The sequence below is a fragment of the Haliaeetus leucocephalus genome, unplaced genomic scaffold (assembly GCF_000737465.1).
Source record: "Haliaeetus leucocephalus isolate CR32 unplaced genomic scaffold, Haliaeetus_leucocephalus-4.0 Scaffold130, whole genome shotgun sequence".
NCBI lineage: Eukaryota > Metazoa > Chordata > Aves > Accipitriformes > Accipitridae > Haliaeetus > Haliaeetus leucocephalus.
In genome coordinates this window covers 1,193,274-1,201,445 of record NW_010972566.1, presented here as the reverse complement: position 1 = coordinate 1,201,445, position 8,172 = coordinate 1,193,274, and the positions used below count along the sequence as shown (strand labels likewise).

General features: G+C 40.0%; 1 long non-coding RNA gene across 3 annotated transcripts in view; it reads left to right on the top strand.

Moving 5' to 3' along the window:
• LOC104843099 overlaps positions 1-4,739 on the top strand; it is a 27,154-nt gene extending 22,415 nt beyond the window's left edge. For all 3 annotated transcript variants that reach the window (XR_775529.1, XR_775530.1, XR_775528.1), the window contains 3 exons: positions 1,155-1,224; positions 2,755-2,834; positions 4,296-4,739. This is a non-coding gene — a long non-coding RNA (uncharacterized LOC104843099). The remainder of the gene's footprint in view (positions 1-1,154; positions 1,225-2,754; positions 2,835-4,295) is intronic.
• The last annotated feature ends 3,433 nt before the right edge of the window (positions 4,740-8,172 follow it).

Genomic DNA, 8,172 nt, shown 5'->3' with positions numbered 1-8,172 from the left:
CCTGCCTTTGAGCCTTCGAAAGGAGAGCTCTGTGCTGACCTGGCAACTGCATACACAGCACAAGAGTAGAGTGGTTTTTCTCTTTTCAAGTTACATCATCTTGATTTAGCCATAGTTACAAACTGCTACGGTCAGGTTATAGGTGGTTTGGTTTTCCTTTTTCTGGAGAAACTCCACAGATCTAACAGTAAGGTTTTGTAAATTTTAAATGAAATCTTGATAGACTTGTCATTTTAGGTCTATAGGCATAGAGAAACATTGTTTTTCCTGTATTTTGTTGATGGTTACCTTGGCTGCATGTTTGAGTACATTTGTGTTTTGGTTTTGCTTTTAGTATATTGTTAAAACTACTACACAAACAATGCTTTCATTTTACTTCCACAATCTCTCCTACAGGCTTCAATAGAAGTGCAGACAGGATACAAGATTTAGTCCTAGCCTTATAATGCCATTTTAGTTGTCCTCTTAAAAATACAGCTTTTACAGTGGTAATCATAAAACTTTCAACTGTTTTTGGAGATTTTTTTATTTTATTTTTTTTTTAACCTAGCTGGATTTGGAGTACTCTGCTGAATAGTTGTGAAAAGAAACTAGTCTGTATAATAAAGTTACTAAGCCTGAGATCTGCTTTAGTCAGGGTCAGAATAAAACAAACTGCAATAAAAATGTTCAAGTTTACTAACTAGGAAAGAGTATCTTGACAAAGCAAGATTTTGAAAAGTTAGGGAAAGTGGCAAGCTAAAAGGGCAGAAAATCTTTTGAGTGTAAAGGCTTGCTAAGGAGACAGTTAATGGGATTGGATAAATCTCTTAAAAAATTAACCTTTCTTCTGGCCTCAGAACAGATGCAACTTTCCTGGAAATGGTAGGGGAGGCATGTAAGAAAGTGAGAGTAAGGCAGCACACCAGTGGTATTTTAGGACTGAGCAAGGGTACGCTCTATAGAAAGTGTCCCTCATGTTTTCCGCAACTTAAGGTGTTTTCTAAAATTAGTGGAGGAGTTGCTGTGTGTTTGGTTTTAATTCCTACATTTGTTTTCACTGTTGGAAAAAACTTGAAGAAAACTGGTCTAAAAGTATGGGGTTTTTCCATGCCTGAAATTATGCACTGTGTTATCACACACAGCTTACACCCAGGTTTACCTTCTCTTTCCAGAATACAGCCATCTAATACAGATTGGGTACTCAGACATCAGAGTAGAAGCTGTGAAAATCAAGAACATGTAGTAAGAAAAAATACTGTATTCTTCTGCCTGCTGTTTATTTACATAGAGATTTCTTATAACCCAAGGCTGTATTGTTTCTAATACTTTCGTTTTCTTGTTGACACAGATTTTATTTTGGCACTTGTCTGTGCTGATCAGGAAAATACCAAACACTTGGAATATGGTTTATGGAATATGCTTCATCTGATGATTTAAAGTATTTGAAAACAGAATTGTCTTGCTTTTTATTGTACTTTACCCCTCTTCATAAATCCTTCACTGGGAGGAGAGAATCTCGAGCTATAATATGCCCTAACTCAAGATCCCTAGCTCTTCTTCCTAGCACTCCTAGACCATTCTTTCAGCTGGGATGATGCAATTGCTTTTGCATCTGAATTACCTGAGCTGGATTATAGAAGTGGTACAGTTTAAAAACTTACTTTCTCCCAAATGTTTAAAGAATTTGTGTCTGTCTGTCTGTTTTTAGTTAATTTGGTTTTTTTTAACCCAATTTGCCTTGATCTCATAGTTATTGCAGCATAGTACTGGAGGTGGCACAGCAGGGAGTGGAAAGGATTGAATAACATGGCATTGTAGGGGAAGGTAGGGAGGGGAAAAGGTTACCAAACTAGAGCCTTTTACGCCCTGAGGTTGCTTGCAGTCTTCTCTCTGTATGTTTTTGAAGGAGCAGGACCTAGCTGAAGAGAACTAGAGGACAGCAGTTTCTGAACAGTAACATGGGGGAAAAAGCTTTGTTTCTTCGGGGGGGGGGGGGGAGGATTTTGTTTATGGGGCTGCTTTAGTAATATAACTAGTAAATCTGCAAGTGGAATGTCCTAGTGGTCCTCTATGTGTGTGACTGGCTTGGTAAAAGAAGAATTAAGCATACAGCTTTAGAGTACAGATTCTGGTTCATGATACTTGTCACTAATACAGAGCACCATAGCCTAAGACCTGTTCCTCAGCACTGAGTGATAGACCTTAATGATGAGTAGAGAACTGAAAAAAATATTAATTTGTTATTTGTAATGTCCCTAAAGAAGGTGACTTTGGGATATGATCGTAGCTCTTACCTAGAGTAGGGGAGAGGAAGAAGTGGTACATTGCTGAGACTACATTAAAGTTGCAGGATAAGGCACCAAACACTTGCAAACCACAGACAGAATCTGCCAGAACTGTGAAGTCCATATGCTCTGTCTGTATTTAGTTCTTAATCTGCAAAATACAGAAGACTACCAGTTGCAGCTTTGTCTTTTTTTTTTAAACGTACATTAAATGATTACATTTTACTAACTAAACAAAGGTGATGACAGCTGTAATTGCAGTTGCAGCATAGATAGCATTTCAGTCGCTAGCTATCCACTGAACTGTGGTGTGTGGCTGCTACAGCAGTAGTTTTAACCAAACTGGGAAGAAAATAGCAGAATCCCATGAAAACTACAGCAAGTCATTATTTTCCATAGTTATCTCTCACAGTACAGGTAAACTAGTAATTTGTGTCACATTTTTGGAAATCAAGTGATTTTCTTTTCCTTTTATAAAAACTTAAAGGAATCTGAACGAGCAATGAATGAACAACAGTGAATTAGACACAGACTTGGAGGGTAACAGTTTCACCTGTTCAGATTCAGGTAAATTAGACTGACATTAACCAGTTTGGTTTGATCTGTTTTCAGTCTGAGGGTTTTCCAGTTTAAACTGGCTGCAGAGAGTTGTTAAGTGGTCATTAGCATGGGAAAAGGTATGACACAACAGGCTCCACAACCACAGAGCAGGTGTGTTTTGTCCATTCATATCATATCTCTGAATGACCTTAAGCAGCAGACTAATGTAATCTAATTTATTCTTGAAAATAAACTTGATTTTAAAATTTAATAAGAACACCGATAATTCCACATGTCAAATATATGGTTAAAGCTGCTTATTGGTACTTTGTGAAGAATTTCTACTATGCTTTGTGCTTTTGATAAGAGTAAACCAACGCAAGGGATGTTCTTTGAAGAATTGCCAGAATTGAGCTGGCAGAACACTTATTTTATGGACATCCTAATGTTTGGAATGTGAAATAGCTTGAAATGGAGGCCTTTGAATAACTAAATCATGGATGTAGCATATGCTTGCTAAACTAGCTTCAGGTTAGATAAAAGCTTCTTTTCATGCCTTACTTGGTTTGATTTATGAGCCCTTCATTGCCATAATGTTCATAACTCCTATGTTATGAAATCCTTCTTGAAGAAACAAAATCTTGAGAAAATTGTACTAACAGTTTGTTGTATCTACTTTTCATTTTGGAATAAAACAGTGTTAAGTGTGGATGACCAAATGAACACAAACGCTTAGGGTTTTTACCACAGGAATTGTTTTTCCACAGTTACCACCACATGGCCACAGCAAACTGCTCTAAAGCTTCTATAAAGTTTTCTGCCAGGCATGCTGCCCGTGAAGCCTCCTTGCCTTTTATCCCAAATCTACCATCCTTCCAAAAGCTTTAATAAAAAGATTAACTTTGCAGAAAGCCTGAAGATCAGATAAGAAATGGGTTTAGACTCAGGTTTATTGGGGGGGGGCTCCTTTTTAAAGGCAGGGTGGGGGGTGGGTTATGGCTTCAAGCATTTTAAGACTGGATTTTTTTTAATGAAACTGACTGCATTTAATTGAATGGTATCTTAGCTTGTTTAAAATATACATTTTCCAAGGTTGTAACTCTCTTCCTCATAGTATGAGAAAATAATCTTTTAAGATACGCTGAGCATTTTCATGGAGCATAGAAGATCTTGTCTAACTGGGAAAAGCCTAAATCAAGTATTCCTCATACATAAGCAAATAAGAAATGGATACCTCTTCCGTGCTGTTTCTATAGCAAGCTATCTTGAAGGGTTAGTAGTAAATATGAATGTAGGTCTGCATTCTTCTTTCAAGAAAAAAGCTATTGATCATGAATGGAAGTGGGTTTCATTTATCATCGCTTAATTTTAAATATGCTGTGGGGAATGGTTATCATAACTTAATTTCAAAACTTACTGCCAGTCTTTATTGTATCATTGTCTATTAGATATCCAGTGTGCTGACTGTGCCATCTGGTTTTCCTGCAGGGCGTGTGGAGAAGAGAAGGAAAATTAATCACTTAGCCATCCAAAAAACTGAACAGGACTTGAATCAGATGCACAAGGACAGCGTAAAACTAACTGAAAGGATATTGGCTTTGGAAGAACAATCTCTTCAGAAGCTCTCTGAAATGTCGTCTACCTCGCCTACTCTAGCCAGTTTCATCATGGAACACAGCAATCTCAAAGGTTGTCCCTGGTTCAAGGAGGATTAATTTAAAGCTAGGCCTCTTAGGGCCACTTTTAATTCAAGGAGATCCTACTATGTGTGGAATTGGGACTCCTAGGAACACTTCCAGTTATTTAAATGGCGTAACACCTTTCTTAAAGGCGGAAGGCTTGCATCAAATTTGGCTGTGAAGTGCTGTGCACAGTGTTTGATACTACAGACATTCCAGGATGGTTTGTTTACTTGTGGCATTCTGTGCTTGTTCAGGGGCAACATATGTGCAAGCTCAGTGACTGATTTGTCTTTTGCTTTCATAGGGATCAATACAGACAAATCAATAAAGATAACTGGATCTGAAACGCAAATGAGAGTTGCAGGATGACTGTGTCATTCTTTACTACCTTATCATTGCCAGAACCTTCAAATGTCATGCATTTCAGTCAGGACAAATAGCGGTCACAAAGAGAGGAGAGTATTGCCTTGAAATCTGTCACCCTACCTTTGGCTCCCTTGTCATTTTCAGTTGCTTGTTTTGCATTGTGCTGTTTGTCTTAAGGAAAATCTATAGCCTGGTATCCCCTGGGGAGTTGACTTAGGCTTTACTCAGGGTCTGATGTGACAGGAATTCACACAGACTGCACTTCAAACTTAAAAGAGCCATAGCAGCAGCCTGCAAGGAAAGCTTGACCTGTGCTGTATATTCCACTATGGTGGAAGAAAATAGGAAGTGAGGGAAGATAGGTGAAGTTCATATCCGAAAAGTATTGTTACATGAGGGCTGTTTTGTGACCTCTGTAAGTATGCTGTAGAACAAAGAATCCCCATCCCAGATTATTTTTCTTAAACCACATCAAAGCTGGACTATCAGTGTCTGAAGCTCCTTTAAGAGAGTATGGGACTGCTGTGGGGCTTGCCTGCTGCTCTAGCATGAGAGGAAGAGACCAGTGGTGGTTGCGATTCTAAGCATATGTGATGTCAAAATAAACAGGTAGTGATATGAACAGATATCTAGCTTTATTCCCTTGGCTTTCTGCCCATATTTGAGGTGCTGCTACCTATATAGCCTCTCTGTAAAGAAACCTGTAAGAAAGAGCGCTGCACTTGAGATGTTCTCTGTTGGTAGTGCTCTCTTAGTCCCCAAACACTAGATCCTAGTTGGAACTCCTGCATGTGGGAGGACTGTGGGTCCTAGGGAGGGGGAACGAGGCTGGGGAGGAACAGCATCTGCTGGGGCTCCAGGGCTTAGTTGAGGGATATGAGAAGACATCTATTCTTTCTGAATTCCCAACATTTCACAATACCAAAAAAGTTTTACAGTGTTATGTTTTTCTGGTGAGGGCAGGGTGAGGACTGTATTTTGAAAGATTTAAATAGCTTGACCTGTCTCAGAACTGATAATTACCAGATATCTGCAAGCTGAATGGAGGAAAATTTCACTGCAGAGTGGAAAAAGATGATTGATAGCGCTGCTCATGAAGATACTGGGAAGTCAGATAGCCCCAGGTTAAAGACTGGCGAGTTCCACAATTGCTGACTTGTAAAATAACTTAACAGGAAGCTTTATGAACATGGGCAAGCAATTACCTTTTGCTCAGACCTTGTAGGATAATAAAAAACTAATTGAAGGGTTACTTAAAATGTTAGTGATGTACAACTCATGTTAAGTATTAAATTCATAACTTCCAGTTCCTAAGCCTTAAGGCTTCAGAAGAAAATTTTTTCCCTAAAGAAAGGTTAAAAGACTTACCTCAACTCTGAGACTCTGGAAATCAAGTTATATGATGGTTTTTCCCACCAAGATGATGTTCTATCTACTAGTGAAATGCAAAAAAATTAAGTGCATGGTTCCACTTCTGTCTGAGCAAAAGATACCGATATAGCATTTTACCTTTTGAAATAAGTCGACATTTACAAGCACAATTTGAAATATTGTGCAGCTGTTCTGCAAATCAACTCCTATTTTCAAATGTATGTTGTAAACAAGAAATGTAAGATGGAGAGCGGTACTGTGTCCGGACTAAATCACAACCATATTCTCTCTGCTTATCTAGCATTTGTAGCTAGATCAATGGAACCTGGTAGGAGCTTGCTGCATGCACGTCAGGATGAAAAATTACTTGGACAATTACTGTAAACTTGTGCTTAAATTTAAAAGACATTCTTTTAAGTTTTATCATTCCAAATACTGTCCCTGAAAAGCTAAGCCATAAACTTAGTAACCATGACTTCTCCTCTCAGGAATGATCTAGTGAATGTCAGTCAATGAGTTTGTACAGGCTGTTGTAGCCTTCTAATGCAATGAGAAAAGAGAAGCTGTGTGATATACAGCTTGAAATGGAAATATTTAAATTCTTTTTCCTGCATGCTACCAGGCTAAAGGTTCTCAATTTATTTCCTGTGCCACTGTGCTTTATTCTCACTGCAAACTGAAGCAGATCAAGCTGACCTTGATTCTTTGAGACTTTTGTGAGAACTCTCAACAAAACCTCAGTAACACTGACAATTGATGAGGATTTGTTGTGAAAATACTAGTTTTAGTTCCATAGAACAATTTATTAAAAAATATTTGCCATTAAGTTTTGCAAAATACTGGGTAGAGTATGGAAAGAAATTATTTTTATTGCTTTTTACCATTTATTAGGCTGTTTTCCTAGAGATACCCTTTTGATTTAAATCAGTTTCTTTTCAGAGCCTCTGTAGCCAATAGGTCTGAAATCTAAACACAACTTGCCTTGGAGAGAGGTCCCCCCTGGGACTGCCTGACTTTTTTTCTAGAGAGTTAGCTTGGATGCTTCTGTTGCACATATGCTTATATTATTACATGTTCTTTTTCTTATATCGTGTCTATAATGATTTACCATGCTATGTGTGCCCATGTTTTCCAGCTGCCTTGCTATTTCTTAACCTACCAGACCCTTCTGAAAACATAGGATTGGGTAGTCTGAAAAGGCATGTTCTCTGCGCCTGCAAGTTGCTCCTGAGACCGTGCCGGCCTGTTCTGTTGCCCTCCCTGGATCCCAGTCACAGGCAAGAGCAGGCTCCTGAGACAGAACTGGCAGCAGAAAGTGACCCTTTCAACTGGCTTTGAGAAACCCGAACAATTTTGTACGTATTTTCATTGAAACTGTCATCAAACTCAGGAACTTGAAAACTCCTTTTTATTACAACCCTGAGAAGCTTGAGGATGACATGAGGCAGCTCCAGCTTTGCCTACGTTGGCAAGTAACTTTCTATTTTGGCAAGCAGTTCGTTGAAGGGAATGGTGCTGAGGCTTTTTGTCTGGTGGTGCTTCAGCTCTAGGCAGTCTCCCTCTCGCTACCGGTTTGACGCTTTCTAAAGGGAAGGCGTCACGTTATCTTTCTTCAGCTGAGGGACTCCCCAAGGAAGCAATGCCGTCCGTAACGTTTCATACAGCCGCCGTTAAGGCACGCCGTACCGGAGGTGTTAATCCTGTCACGGCTGTAGTGCTGGGCCACGGCGGGGGAGGCGGTTGAGGGACATCGCAGCCGGAGCGGTCGCAGCTGCTGCAGCCCTCTGCGTGCCCTGAGCAACGGGCTTGATCCTGGGGTGCCCAGTACCTGCGGTTACGGTGGCCTGCTCCGCCCTGCGTGACTTCTGTGAGGAGGGAGGCGAGCCCTTCCCCGCAGCCCGCCGGCCACCCGCTCCCCTCACCCTCCGCCATCTCCCTCAGCCTCC